The sequence below is a fragment of the Ranitomeya imitator genome, chromosome 8 (assembly GCF_032444005.1).
Source record: "Ranitomeya imitator isolate aRanImi1 chromosome 8, aRanImi1.pri, whole genome shotgun sequence".
NCBI lineage: Eukaryota > Metazoa > Chordata > Amphibia > Anura > Dendrobatidae > Ranitomeya > Ranitomeya imitator.
The window spans coordinates 99350842-99365634 of NC_091289.1; positions in this window are offsets into that span (position 1 = coordinate 99350842).

The window sequence follows — 14793 nt, forward strand, 5'->3', positions numbered from 1 at the left end:
CAGCTGGGCCTGGTATTGCTCCCAGCTAAGGGCCTCCACCATCTCTCCCTCCTGTGTCTGCACCCCGGGGAACCCCATGATGTTCGACCCCGGGTTCACCCAGCGGCACACCGTATGCTCTGCATAGACCTCGCCTGGCATGTTAAGTGGTGAGATCGGGGCCTTGAGGAAGTGCTCCATGCCCGTGGGTTGGTCCCATTGTGGAAGGCGCTGGAGTTTATGGGTCCCAGGGAGAGGGGGCGCCGCGACCGGGCCTATCAGCAGGTCCTCCGCGGCCGAGGTGGGATCGGCGGACTCACCGGTCGAGGCGGCTTCCTCTGGTGTGACCGACTCCAATGATGGCGAAGGTTCCAGAGTCAGGAGTTCCTCCGCGGGTACCACTTTGCACGAGGCCTCGGTCTCAAGCCGCCACTGGAGAAGCTGCTCCACAAGATCCTCCATCTCGCCCTGTAGAAGACCGGTCCCAGATGTAAGGCTCTGGCCGTGATGCTCATCCGGGTAGCTGGGGGAGCCCTCTGCTTCGACCCCGCAGTCTGGGTCTGAGCGGTCAGCCATGGCATCCTCCACAAGGGTCGCTTCCTGGTCTCTTTCCCGCTCTCTCCTTCGTGGGCGGTTTCATTTCTTGTTCCTCCGCCCTCCATTGAGGATCAGGAGACGGATCTCTGCTGCTGACGGACACGTCCTCAAGGTGCAGAAATATTTAGGCTGGGCGGCCATTATCTTTCGCGCTCTCCAGCTTACTCACGCCCACTTCCACGCCCTTCTTCTTCTCCTGCGCTCCTCGTCGCGCTGCAATGGCGGCAGTTTTGGCGGGAACCTTGCGGCAGATGGCAATACACAGTCCTTGCAATAAATCACAGTCCAACACGTTTCAATCACAGTTCCAAGGCACACATGACCCAATTCTTCAGGCTTAAGTACGATCCTGTTTGTGACACCAAGTTGGATCGCCCCCAGACACAGGGCCACGGGTTCTCGGTACCGGGCCTCTCTGGTTCGGTTCTGAGGCTGTCACGGTGGCTAGGCCCGGTCCACGACCCTGCTAAGGGGCGTCCAATGCAGGTGGAGATACAGTCTGACAGGGGTTCGTGATGCCACCTGTGGTGTTCGGTCAGGGTGACCGACGCTGCTGTGAGGTCCGCTGGGGTGATGGAATGGCAGCTGGATGGTATAACTTCCCACAGGTGAAGTGCGTCCCCAGGGCTTCCCAGTAAGGTGGATGGTGATGGTGTGAGGTGCAGGCAATAACGAGGACACAGGGTTGCATTCTCTTTACCCCTTTACTGAAGACTTCAGGATCCTCAATCCAGAGCACGTTTAACAGGGCTATCAGAGACCGGCCGGTCCGATGGGCACATCCAGAGTTTCCTTCGCAGATGGAAATCGTTGCCTACCACTAGCGGTAGTCCTACCCTGCTGAGCATTCGGAATAGTCCTCACAACTGCTGTTCTCGTTCGGTCGTTCTCCACAGCTCTCTCTCTTCAGTTCCAGATGTTACTAGTTTCTCGTCCCCCAGTATGTTTTGGCTAGGATGCACCCGTATGACGGGAAGGTTTGGAGGTCTTCCGGGACCCTAGAGATGCCTCTCTCCCAATGTTGCCCCCTATGTCTGCTTAGGAAATTTAAGGTAGACAGCCAACCTATAATTGACTGTCCAGCGGAGTTTGAACTAAGGCTTGAAGTCAGTTACTCCTGCAGTGTTCCGGCCACCGACTACGCGCCTCAGTAAGATGTTGCCTCTCTCTCTCAGCACGACTCTTACTGGCTCTCCTTTGTGCTTGATCTCGTTTACACTGTTCCACAATATCCTTCCCTTCGTGTCTCTCTCCTGGATACCGCCGCAGGGTGTGCAGACGCGGTTCCGTTACATTCTGTTCTGTTCGCTAGGCACCTGCCAGGTTCCCACGCCTGACAGGGACCCCCCTGTGCCTTCTCCCTGCAACACCCCCTGCCACGGGATGTTGCCTGGTTCCAACCCAGTCAGCTTCTGACTAACTTCCTCCCCAGCCCCTAGTTTTACCAGTGTGAGGAGTGGCCCAATAAATAAAGCCTTTTTCTCCCCCTAGTGGCCGGAGTGTGAAGTGTAATGTGTTCTGGTGATACCTAGTCAGGAGAACTCCTTAGTGCCATCAGACGTACCGCCACTCTCCTTAGTGGCAGAGTGCCATACTGCCACGACCAGGTCTCTGGGGCGCTGCATGTCCCTTTAACATGTGCCACCCTGTTTTTAAAGGGACCAAAAGTAATCAGACAATTGATTCCAAGGCTTTTTCATGGACGGGTGTGGGCAATCCCTTCATTATGTCATTCTCAATTAAGGAGATAAAAGGCCTGGAGTTGATTTGAGGTGTGGTGCTTGTATTTGGAAGGTTTTGCTGTGAAGTAAACATGCGGTCAAAGGAGCTCTCCATGCAGGTGAAACAAGCCATCCTTAAAGGGACTCTGTCACCTGAATTTGGAGGGAACAATTTTCAGCCATGGAGGTGGGGTTTTCAGGTGTTTGATTCACCCTTTCCTTACCCGCTGGCTGCATGCTGGCTGCAATATTGGATTGAAGTTCATTCTCTGTCCTCAATAGTACACGCCTGCGCAAGGCAAGATTGCCTTGTGCAGGCGTGTACTACGGAGGACAGAGAATGAACTTCAATCCAATATTGCAGCCAGCATGCAGCCAGTGGGTAAGGAAAGGGTGAATCAAACACCCGAAAACCCCGCCTCTATGGCTGAAAATTGTTCCCTCCAAATTCAGGTGACAGAGTCCCTTTAAGCTGCAAAAACAGAAAAACCCCATCCGAGAAATTGCTACAATATTAGGAGTAGCAAAATCTACAGTTTGGTACATTCTGAGAAAGAAAGAAAACACTGGTGAACTCATCAATGCAAAAAGACCTGGGCACCCACGGAACACAACAGTGGTGGATGATCGCAGAATAATCTCCATGGTGAAGAGAAACCCCTTCACAACAGCCAACCAAGTGACCAACACTCTCCAGGAGGTCGGCGTATCAATATCCAAATCTACCATAAAGAGAAGACTGCATGAAGGTAAATACAGAGGGTTCGCTGCATGGTGCAAGCCACTCATAAGCATCAAGAATAAAAAGGCTAGACTGGACTTTGCTAAAAAACATCTAAAAAAGCCAGCACAATTATGGAAGAACATTCTTTGGACAGATTAAACCAAGACCAACCTCTACCAGAATGATGGAAAGAGAAAAGTATGGTGAAGGCGAGGTACAGCTCATGATCGAAAGCATACCACATCATCTGTAAAACACGACGGAGGCAGTGTGATGGCTTGGGCATGCATGGCTGCCAGAGGCACTGGGTCACTAGTGTTTATTGATGATGTGACACAGGACAGAAGCAGCCGAATGAATTCTGAGGGATTCAGAGACATACTGTGTGCTCAGATCCAGCCAAATGCAGCCAAACTGATTGGTCGTCGTTTCATACTACAGATGGACAATGACTAGTGTTGAGCATTCCGATACCGCAAGTATCGGGTATCGGCCGATACTTGCGGTATCGGAATTCCGATACCGAGATCCGATATTTTTGTGATATCGGGTATCGGTATCGGAAGTGTAAAATAAAGAATTAAAATAAAAAATATTGTTATATTCACCTCTCCGGCGGCCCCTGGACATCAGCGGGAGGATCCGGCGTCCGGCACGGCTTCTTTCTTCAAAATGCGCGCCTTCAGGACCTGTGGAATGACGTCCCGGCTTCTGATTGGTCGCGTGCCGCCCATGTGACCGCCACGCGACCAATCAGAAGCCGCGACGTCATTCCTCAGCTAAAGTCCTAGAATGAGCGCCTTCTAGGACCTGAGGAATGACGTCGCGGCTTCTGATTGGTCGCGTGGCGGTCACATGGGCGGCACGCGACCAATCAGAAGCCGGGACGTCATTCCACAGGTCCTGAAGGCGCGCATTTTGAAGAAAGAAGCCGTGCCGGACGCCGGATCCTCCCGCTGATGTCCAGGGGCCGCCGGAGAGGTGAATATAACAATATTTTTTATTTTAATTCTTTATTTTACACTTTAATATGGATCCCAGGGCCTGAAGGAGAGTTTCCTCTCCTTCAGACCCTGGGATCCATGAGGATACATTCCGATACTTGATGTCCCATTGACTTGTATTGGTATCGGATATCGGTATCGGCGATATCCGATATTTTTCGGGTATCGGCCGATACTATCCGATACCGATACTTTCAAGTATCGGACGGTATCGCTCAACACTAACAATGACCCAAAACATAAAGACAAAGCAACCCAGGAGTTTATTAAAGCAAAGAAGTGGAATATTCTTGAATGGCCAAGTCAGTCACTTGATCTGAACCCAATTGAGCATGCATTTCACTTGTTAAAGACTAAACTTCAGACAGAAAGGCCCACAAGCAAACAGCAACAGAAAACCACCGCAGTGAAGGCCTGGCAGAGCATCAAAAAGGAGGAAACACAGCGTCTGGTGATGTCCATGAGTTCAAGACTTCAGGCAGTCATTGCCACCAAAGGGTTTTCAACCAAGTACTAGAAATGAACATTTTATTTACAATTATTTAATTTGTCCAATTACTTTTGATCCCTTTAAAAACAAGGTGGCACATGTTATGGAGCTGAAACTCCTAAATCCTTCATCCAATTTTCATGTGGATAACCTCAAATGAAAGCTGAAAGTCTGAACTTCAACTGCATCTGAATTGTTTTGTTTAAAATTCATTGTGGTAATGTCTATAACCAAAATTAGGAAAATGTTGTCTCTGTCCAAATATATATGGACCTAACTGTATGTCTTTGTACCGTGTTAGCCAGTAGATAGAATAATATTTAGAATTGAGAGTCCTCAGTGGTTGATACCTTTTAATGGCTAACAGAAAAGATGGTAACAAATTGCAAGCTTTCAAGACCACGCAGGTCTCTTCATCAGGCAAAGACTAAAACAGCATCTGAGGAATCACATATTTATACAGGGGTGAACCTAGCCTCTCTGCTGCCTGAGGCGGACGGGAAAATGGCGCCCCCCCCCACACACACACAGTCCCTGCTGGAGGGAAGGAGGGAGGGAGGAGGGGGGCGGGCACTTGACCCCAGAGTTTTATAAAAAAAACAAAAAACCTAGCAGCGCAAATCCAGTTACCGTATATACTCGAGTATAAGCCGACCCGAGTATAAGCCGACCCCCCTAATTTTGCCACAAAAAACTGGGAAAACTTAATGACTCGAGTATAAGCCGAGGGTGGGAAATGCAGCAGCTACTGGTAAATGTCAAAAGTAAAAATAGTTACCAATAAAAGTAAAATTAATTGAGACATCAGTAGGTTAATTGTTTTTGAATATCCATATTGAATCAGGAGCCTCATATAATGCTCCGTAAAGTTTGATGGGCCCCATTAGATGCTCCATATTAAAATATGCCCCATATAATCCTGCATAAAGGGTAATAAGGGCCCCATAAGATGCTCCATAGAGATATTTGCCCAATATAGTGCTGCACAAGTGTTATGGCCCCATAAGATGCTCCGTACAGTCACTTGCCCCTTATAGTGCTGCACAAGCGTTATTGCCCCATAAGATGCTCTGTACAGTCACTTGCCCCTTATAGTGCTGCACAAGTGTTATGGCCCTATAAGATGATCCATACAGTCACTGCCCCATATAGTGCTGCACAAGTGTTATGGCCCCATAAGATGATCCATACAGTCACTGCCCCATATAGTGCTGCACAAGTGTTATGGCCCCATAAGATGATCCATACAGTCACTGCCCCATATAGTGCTGCACAAGTGTTATGGCCCTATAAGATGATCCATACAGTCACTGCCCCATATAGTGCTGCACAAGTGTTATGGCCCTATAAGATGATCCATACAGTCACTTGCCCCTTATAGTGCTGCACAAGCGTTATGGCCCCATAAGATGCTCTGTACAGTCACTTGCCCCTTATAGTGCTGCACAAGTGTTATGGCCCTAAAAGATGATCCATACAGTCACTGCCCCATATAGTGCTGCACAAGTGTTATGGCCCCATAAGATGATCCATACAGTCACTGCCCCATATAGTGCTGCACAAGTGTTATGGCCCTATAAGATGATCCATACAGTCACTGCCCCATATAGTGCTGCACAAGTGTTATGGCCCCATAAGATGACCCATACAGTCACTGCCCCATATAGTGCTGCACAAGTGTTATGGCCCCATAAGATGATCCATACAGTCACTGCCCCATATAGTGCTGCACAAATGTTATGGCCCCATAAGATGCTCCGTACAGCCACTTGCCCCTCATAGTGCTGCACAAGTGTTATGGCCCCATAAGATGCTCCGTACAGCCACTTGCCCCTTATAGTGCTGCACGAGTGTTATGGCCCCAAAAGATGCTCCGCATAGCCATGTGCCCCTCATAATGCTGCACAAGTGTTATGGCCCCATAAGATGCTCCGTACAGCCACTTGCCCCTTATAGTGCTGCACGAGTGTTATGGCCCCAAAAGATGCTCCGCACAGCCACTTGCCCCATATGCTTTTGCTGCGATAAAAATAAAAATCACATACTCACCTTTCTTCGCTCAGGACCCCGGCACTGGCAATATTTACCTGCTCCTCGTGCGGCTCCGTCTTCGGCACTGACGTTCAGCAGAGGGCGTGCACTGACTACGTCACCACGCCCTCTGACCTGAGCGTCACTGCCAGAGGACGCTGGAGACGGAGCCACACCGGAACGAGGAGCAGGTAAATATCGCACAGCGCTGCGCTCCCCCTCCCCGTATACTCACCTGCTCCTGGCGCTGCGTTCCTGCCTCTTCCACAGCTGCATCTTCCTGTATTGAGCGGTCACAGTTACCGCTCAATAGAGAAATGAATATGCGGCTCCACCTCTACGGGAGGTGGAGACGCATATTCATTTCTGTAATGAGCGGTACCATGTGACCGCTCAGTGCAGGAAGAAGCTGCAGCGCTGGAAGAAGCAGGGACATGCAGGGACCGCGCAGGGAGTAGGTGAGTATTATTAGACAGCCCCCGTCCCCCCTCACCTGCCGACCCCCGGGTATGACTCGAGTATAAGCCGAGAGGGGGACTTTCAGCCCCAAATAATGGGCTGAAACTCTCGGCTTATACTCGAGTATATACGGGTACTACAGAATCTGCCACTCCCTCTCTTCTGCCGCCTGAGCCAAAAAACTCAAATTGCCTAATGGTAGCAGCGTCACTGTATTTATACACAACACAGCACAGAACTATCATTATGGGTGATAAACAGTTGTGTCCATGAATATTGGAACAGTTCCTAGATAAGGAGTGAATGTTTTGTTGTCCTCTGATTGGGGTCTGGTTCTGTGTTATGATGCCCCATAAGGTCTGAAGTGCAAATTCCTTAATTGATGTAAAAAGACATAAATCCATGCGACACATTCATTCCTGCACTAAGTGTGTCAAAGGTTTTCATAAATAAATACTCCCAGATTCTCCTGTCTCTCTGAGATTTGAAGTTACCTTTCAATACAAGTAATTTCAGGTCCATGGTGTTAGGGTTGGCGGAACGCACCGAATATATATATTTATTAGTTGTAGAAGGTACGTTCGCAACCCGGGATCCACCGTGCAGGAAAGAACCTGTTGCTAGATATGGCGGTACAATATGGTAGTATAAACAAACTCTGTTACTTCACAGAGTCTGTTAGCAAAGAGAACACTGTGCCCTGTTTAGCTCACAGAGGAACACAGCTACTTAGTAGAGCAGTTAGTGGTCATGCAGTCAAATGCAAACACGCAGCTCCTCTCCGGTGGAGCCAGAATTCTAATGGCTATATGCCAGCCCTGAATCCACTCACATGAAACTCCTCGCCGGAGGTGCCAGCATTCTAGGGGCTTATTTCAGCTGGGTCCCTGAATACACACACACAAATCTCCTCGCTGGAGGTGCCAGCATTCTAGGGGCTTATTTCAGTCGGGTCCCTGACTGCATACAAACATGACCACACTGGCGCTGAGCTCATACATAAATTAACACTAGCGCATGGCCATGCGCGTGCGGTCATGCAAACCTTTTATAGCTGAAGCATGTACAGGACCTTCCCAGAATTGTTGCAGTATCTGAGCATGTGACCCTCGATCTCCAACGAGAGATCTTGCCCTGGGCATGCTCAGAAGGGGAAAAGCAGGACTTAGTCCCAAAAGCGTCTGCTTGCCGCTGCCCAGCACTGGCTTCAATGGCAGAAGCTGGAAAAGCAGCAGCAACCCTTTTCACAGAGTGAGACTGAGCAAGACGCTGAGACCGACGTCTCAGCTGAGCAGGCTCCACTGCGGCAGAATAAGAATGGGAGACCGCAGCGGAGATGCCCCGAGATTCCCCCTCTGCAGAGGCAGGAATTCGACCCCTAACACATGGTGCTATGATCAGACATACAGAAATGTTTGGCCACAGGTAGATCCATTCTTTTTTCTCTTATTGTATGGAGATGAAAGTTCATCCTTGTTCTCAGTTTCTGCCCCGTCTCCCCAAAATACAGACCCCAGTTGGACATTTAGTGCAAATAATTAGGTACACCACATTAGATGTGATGCAGCTGAAGGTACCTGGGATCTTGTAGTCCTGATGTGAATTGGGGATCTTTATCTTGTCCATGGTCATTATAAATGTAAAGGTTTTACATTTTTCTGGTTGCAAGGAAAGGTTCCTGCAGCTGTTGGAGAGGACAGGGAGCTTCTGACAATGATGCTTCTTAGATTTGGGGGCTGCCTAAAACACAGTAGTGGGGGGGTCTGAAAAAATGGATTGCAAGCGGGCTTCTTTTTGTAGTAAAGGTTGTAATTTCTGTGCAGCTCCCCTTAGCACCTCCAGATTTGGATTGTAGGTAACCACTAGAGGCACCCGGTTGTTTTCTTCTTTAGCTTTGGAATGTAGCAGGTGATTCCTTGATATTCTGGTGGCTCTTGTAATCTGGTTTTCAATTGTTCTTGGATGGTAGCCCTGATTCAAAAAGGTCTTTCTGAGGCGACCAAGGTGTTCATCTCTAACCATGGGGTTGGAACTTATACGATTATATCTGATGGCTTGGATGTAGACAATAGAGTTTTTTATGTGTTTTGGATGGAAACTGTCCAATTTAACTTATGTTGGACGGTCGATTGGGTTCTGATACAGGGATGTTTCTATTTTATTGTTCTGCAGCTTAATGATGGTGTCCAAAAAGTTAATTTCAGTACAGGAGTAGTTGAGTGTCAAGTTGATAGTTACATATTACATAGTTATTAAGGTTGAAGGAAGACTATAAGTCCATCTAGTTCAACCCATAGCCTAACCTAACATGCCCTAACATGTTGATCCAGAGGAAGGCAAAAAAACCCATGTGGCAAAGAGTAAGCTCCACATTGGGGAAAAAAATTCCTTCCCGACTCCACATACGGCAATCAGACTAGTTCCCTGGATCAACGCTCTATCAAGGAATCTAATGTATATACCCTGTAACATTATACTTTTCCAGAAAGGTATCCAGTCCCCTCTTAAATTTAAGTAATGAATCACTCATTACAACATCATACGGCAGAGAGTTCCATAGTCTCACTGCTCTTACAGAAAAGAATCCGCGTCTGTTATTATGCTTAAATCTTTTTTCCTCCAAACGTAGAGGATGCCCCCTTGATGGTAGGATGAAATTGATTAAACTGTTCATGGAACGTCTTTAGCTGTGGCTCAGGCTCCGTCCAGATGATTAAAATATCATCAATGTAGTGGTAGTAGGCCAGAGGCCTGATGGGACATGTGATTCCTCAGATGTTGTATTAGTCCAAGCCTGATGAAGAGGCTTGAGTAGTCTCGAAAGCTTGCAATTTGTTACCATCTTTTCAGTTAGCCATTAAAAGATAATAAATACATATCCTGGCATGAAATCCCATGCCAGAAAAGAAGTGAAGGAGAAGAAAATTATTTTCAATAAAAAAGTAAATTTTATTACATGAATAAATAAATCCGTACACAAAACAATAAAAAAAAATTGATGAAAAAGAACAGGGGGGAAGTGGTGGAAAAAACACACCAGACTACCACGGGATCAATAACACCAAAAAATGGCAGACTCCAAGAATGTAATGAGAGCAAGAAGCCCAAAAATATAGAGCTATGTATCAATGTGGGCTATAACAAGCATATTAGCGGCACAGCCACAACACAGAATATGATTATAGATATAAGGCTGTTATAAGTGAAAAAATTTACATATCCTGGAAAATGAGCTGCCACTTAAAGCAAAATAGCAGAACAAAGAGGATATTAGTAATGCGACCTCATATATATACCTATAGCAGGGGAATAATATAAGTTCCCTAATAATGACTGCCAAAAGAAACAATACCTAAATAGCTGAGCAGAGCAAAAAGACAAAGGAAACCAAGGAATACAACCGAAGTTGTTAGTACACCTGGTGTGCGAACACTAACTAATGCCTAAGAAGGTCTGCATGGTATAAAAAGGCTTAGCCAAACAAGGGTGATAAATATTACCTGCAGTATAGATATAAATCAGAAGGGGGGGGCTGTGCCTGCTTGGAGGTGCCAGTGACGTGCCGCTAACATGCTTGTTATAGCCCATGTTCTGTCCTCACTAAATGAGACAGGCTCACGTAGCTATCCAATCAGCTAAACCGCTATACCGGGGTCTAATAAGGAGACTGTAGTTGAGTCTGTGCTTTATTAAACGTAGTGGTATATTGATGCGGTGAAACTGTGAACAATGATATACATAGAATCAGTGCATGGCATAGAACAGATACATAATACACATGATATACATTATGCATAACATTTAGAAAGCTAGTGACTAAACTAGGAGTACAACTGGCTAGGCTAGGCTAATATGGAGCAGAAATATCTACGGAAAGCATAAAGACATACCGGCAATGCAATCGCAAGGGGGATGAAGTGAAGCGTCTTTCCTTGAAGGCAGACTGAAGAAAGTGAAAGGAAAAATGGAGGGAAATGGAGGCTGAGCTACCATAATGCATTGCAAAGGAGGAGGAGAATCAGACATGGATAATACAAACACAGAAGATTGAACTGTCAACATAACTCTGACCGCTAGAGGGAGCCAAAGCACTAAAAACAAATAAAGATATGAACATCCATACTGAGAAACCTGTAATTACGCAAACAGATAATCAGGGTAACAATATTAGATGGCGGAGACAGAACAGCCCACATTGCTACATAGCTCTATTTTTTGGGGATTCTTGCTCTCATTACATTCTTGGAGTCTGCCATTTTTTGGGGTTATTGATCCCGTGGTAGTCTGGTTTGTTTTTTCCACCACCAACCCCCCCCCCCCCCTGTTCTTTTTCATCAATTTTTTTTATTGTTTTGTGTACGGATTTATTTATTCATGTAATAAAATTTACTTTTTTTTATTAAAAATAATTTTCTTCTCCTTCACTTCTTTTCTGGCAAGGGATTTCATGCCAGGATATGTATTTATTCCTGTCGAAGTGACTGCAACTAATACTTTGGACTATGGGTTTACAGCCATTAAAAGATATCAACCACTGAGGACTCTCAATTCTAGATCTGATGTAGCAACCTAGCCTTTCGGTCAGTTTTAGAGAAAAGAGGAAATACCCTGCACATGTCTCAAAAAAGCATGAACTACATTTCCTGGAAAAAAATAAAAAATTATCTCCAAATTTGGAGAACCCATTAATTTAGGATTCATTACATCCTGTACAAAAAAGGAGCATCTTGAATCTATGACACAAAGTGTCCTGTCAGGAAAGTTAATCCTATAGTGTAGATAAGCTAAAAGTCAAATCCTCCAAAAAGGAGACAACAGAACTTAGCATGTCTAGTTGTACATCATTGTCCAGTATTACGGTACATTATGTGTCAGAGAGGAGTATCTGGAATCTATGTCATAAGGTCTCCTGTCAAAAAGGTTAGTCCTAAAGTGTGGATGGGCTATAAGTCAGATCCTCTAAAAGGTAGATAGCGGAACTACGCACCCGTCTATTGCCGTTACATATCATTGATCGGTGTAACATTATGTGCCAGAAAGGAGCATCTAGAATTTATGTCATGGAATGTCCTATCAGAAAGGCTAATTCCCAGCCCCAGATAATGATGGGCTGTAAGTCAAATCTTCCGAGGAGGAGATATCAAAACTTCATAAATCTATTGCCGTTACTGTTGTGAATTCTGCTCTTGGGTTCCCTCCAGTGGTTGTAGGTGGGAATGCAGTTGTCTCTGAGTCGCAGTCCTGGCCAGGTGTATCTGCTGATTGCAGTTCTGACTGGGATAGTTAGGTGTGCAGGATTCATTAGTCCTTGCCAGTTGTCAATGTTTCTTCTGAAGTGTTGGATCACTTTCTGGCTTCTTCTGCTTAGCTGCCAATTAAGCAAAGATAATTGTCTGGTTTTTGTTTCTGTGGCACACATGCAGTGTGCTTATATTCTGTGCTATTCATTTGTTTTTCTCTTGTCCAGCTTAGACTGTGTCAGTGTTTTCTCAGTCTTGTTGGATTCTCTGGAGATGCAGATATACGCTCCACATCTTTAGTTAGATGGTGGAGTTTGTGTATTTTCTGCTGTGGATATTTTTGGAAGGATTTTTAATACTGACCGCTTAGTATCCTGTCCTATCCTTTCCTATTTAGCTAGTGTGTGCCTCATTTGCTAAATCCTGTTTCCTGCCTGAGTGTGTCTTTTCTTCTACTACTCACAGTCAATATTTGTGGGGGGCTGCCTATCCTTTGGGGTTCTGCTCTGAGGCAAGGTAGAAATTCCTATTTCCATCTATAGGGGTATTTAGTCCTCCGGCTGTGTCGAGGTGTCTAGGTTTTGTTAGGCACACCCCACGGCTACTTCTAGTTGCGGTGATAAGATCAGGGTTTGCGGTCAGTATAGTTACCACCTACTCCAGTGAAAGTTTTCATGCTGCTCCAAGGTCACCTGATCATAACAGTACAACTGACCCATAATGAGTTAAATGCATCTCAGAAGAAGGGAAGAAAGGTCTTGAGCCATTTTTTTTTCTTCAGTCTACTTTTTCTTCTCCTCCCTCTTTATCTCTGGGTGGCTGAAGAGCCTTGTGCTAGCATGAATGTTCAGGAATTAGCTTCTCGTGTAGACCAGCTTGCTGCTAGGGTACAGGGTATTTCTGATTATATTGTTCAGACTCCTGTTTTAGAACCGAAGAGTGACAGGTCCAAATTTTTGAGTTTTAAAAACAACTGTAAACTGTTTTTTGCTTTGAGACCTCGATCCTCCGGTGATTCCATTCAGCGGGTAAAAATTGTCATCTCCCTGCTGCGTGGCGACCCACAGGATTGGGCATTTTCCCTGGAATCTGGGAATCCGGCTTTGCTTGATGCAGACTCCTTTTTTCAGGCTTTAGGATTGTTATATGATGAACCTAATTCTGTGGATCAAGCTGAGAAGACCTTGTTGGCCCTGTCTCAGGGTCAAGAGGCGGCAGAATTGTATTGTCAGAAATTCAGAAAATGGTCGGTGTTGACTAAATGGAATAATGATGCTTTGGCGGCAATTTTCAGAAAGGGTCTTTCTGAATCCGTTATAGATGTTATGATGGGGTTTCCCACGCCTTCCGGTCTGAGTGATTCTATGTCTCTGGCCATTCAGATTGACCGGCGCTTGCGGGAGCGCAGAGTTGTGCACACTGTGGCGTTGTCCTCAGAACAGATTTCTGAGCCAATGCAGTGTAATAGGATTCTGTCTAGAGCTGAACGACAAGGTTTCAGATGTCAGAATAGGTTGTGTTATTATTGTGGCGACGCTTCTCATGTCATTTCTGTCTGCCCTAAGCGGACAAAGAGGATCGCCAGTTCAATTACCATCAGTACTGTACAACCTAAATTTTTATTATCTGTGTCCTTGATCTGCTCATTGTCATCATTTTCTGTCATGGCGTTTGTGGATTCAGGCGCCGCCTTGAACTTAATGGACTTTGAGTTTGCCAAGCGTTGTGGTTTTCCCTTGCAGCCTTTGCAGAACCCTATTCCTTTAAGGGGCATTGATGCTACACCCTTCGCTAAAAATAAGCCCCAGTTTTGGACACAGGTGACCATGCGCATGGCGCCAGTCCATCAGGAAGATTGTCGATTTCTGGTGTTGCATAATTTGCATGATGCTATCGTGCTGGGTTTTCCGTGGTTGCAGGTACATAATCCTGTGTTGGATTGGAAGTCCATGTCTGTGACTAGTTGGGGTTGTCAGGGGTTCATAATGATGTTCCTTTGATGTCAATCTCCTCTTCTTCCTCTTCTGAAATTCCAGAGTTTTTGTCTGATTTTCAGGATGTATTCGATGAGCCCAAGTCCAGTTTCCTTCCACCGCACAGGGACTGCGATTGTGCTATTGACTTGATTCCAGGCTGTAAGTTTCCTAAGGGTTGACTTTTTAATCTATCTGTGCCTGAACATACCGCCATGTGGAGCTATATTAAGGAGTCTTTGGAGAAAGGGCATATTCGACCATCTTCTTCACCGTTGGGAGCGGGGTTCTTTTTTGTTGCTAAAAAGATTGTTCTTTGAGACCCTGTATTGATTATCGCCTCTTGAATGCTTTGTTTGTGAAAGGGTCTAAGTGTCTCTTTGGGGTGCAGAAGGTTTCTTTTTTGGGGTTTATTTTTTCTCCCTCGTCTATAGAGATGGATCCGGTTAAGGTTCAGGCCATTCATGATTGGATTCAGCCCACATCCGTGAAGAGCCTTCAGAAATTTTTGGGTTTTGCAAATTTTTATCACCGTTTCATTGCTAATTTTTCCAGCGTGGTTAAACCCTTGACCG